Source organism: Orcinus orca, chromosome 19, assembly GCF_937001465.1.
Source record: "Orcinus orca chromosome 19, mOrcOrc1.1, whole genome shotgun sequence".
Lineage (NCBI taxonomy): Eukaryota > Metazoa > Chordata > Mammalia > Artiodactyla > Delphinidae > Orcinus > Orcinus orca.
In genome coordinates, this window is record NC_064577.1 from 17,604,769 (window position 1) to 17,606,163 (window position 1,395).

Here is a 1,395-nt window from a genome sequence, read left to right on the forward strand (position 1 = left end):
AGTTCGGGCTTCAGAGGCTGGGGCTCAGAATAATCCCTTTTCACTGTGCAGAATAAGAGTCTCTGAAATTCGCCTGCCCCTGGCAGCCTGGGTACCGCGGCTGAAGGTTTCCCTGTTGAAGCAGAGCATCTGACTCACCACGAAACACCATCAAATCCACAGCCACGTTTGCTCCGCTCCTTTGGAAATGGTCCGATTGACTGTCTTCTTCTTTTTGGGTTCTCAGACGTTTCCCAGTGTGGTCCAGGGTGTCCCAGGAGGCCCCTTCATGGCTCATCCAATGTGGCCAAGAACCACACCCTGACACAGCACACACGACAGCTCTCAGCGGTGCTTCAGAGAAACACAAAGAAAAGAAGGATCAGAAACCAAGGAGAGAAACCTGTCTATTGGAGGTTCCCTTAATGAGACACCAGAGGAGACCCTAAAAATGGTCGTATAATTAAGAGCCCCAGTGGTTGAGCTTAACCAGCTTCTGTACAACAAGTTTCAAAATTCTTAAAGAAAACACTGCTCGAATTTAACTGAAAGGGTCCACATTCTGCAGTTGAAAGCTCTCACCACGGCCTGAGTAAAACCTCCATCAGTCGGCCTCTTGGAAAGTGGAAAAGATCTGCCCAGCCCAGCCCTCTGGTTCCACAGAGATGACGGACGAGGCGGAGTTTTGCTTCGTCTCCTGAGCCAAAGAGAAGCTGAGAATGCAGGGTGGTCAGTCTTCAGTTATCCAAACCTGAGAGGCAGGAAGACACCCTTGAACAGAAAAACGCCACCAAGCCCACGCACTAAATCTAGACCAATTCATTCCTAGGAGCGCCCTATCACTTCTATTTTAAGCAATTCTAAAAAGACTGATTATCTAGTTTTCTAACCCATAGCAGATTAATCAAGGCAGGGATGCTGTTAGAAGCAGGAACACTGATTTAAAAATAAAAAATGACACACGTGATAAAAGTAACAGGTGTTGGTGAGAGGAGAGATTAAAACATTTTTCAAAAGTGAACAAGGGGCTTCCCTGGTGGTGCAGTGGTTAAGAATCCACCTGCCGACGCAGGGGACACGGGTTCGAGCCCTGGTCTGGGAAGATCCCACATGCCGCGGAGCAACTAAGCCCGTGCGCCACAACTACTGAGCCTGCGCTCTAGAGCCCACGAGCCACAACTACTGAGCCGGCGTGCTGCAACTACTGAAGCCCACACGCCTAGAGCCCGTGCTCTGCCACAAGAGAAGCCACCACCATGAGAAGCCTGTGCACCGCAATGAAGAGTAGCCTCCACTCGCCACAACTAGAGAAAGCCGGCGCGCAGCAACGAAGACCCAATGCAGCCAAAAATAAATAGATAAAATAAATAAATTTATTTTTTTAAAAAAGCGAACAAGAACCTCCAACACAAAGCA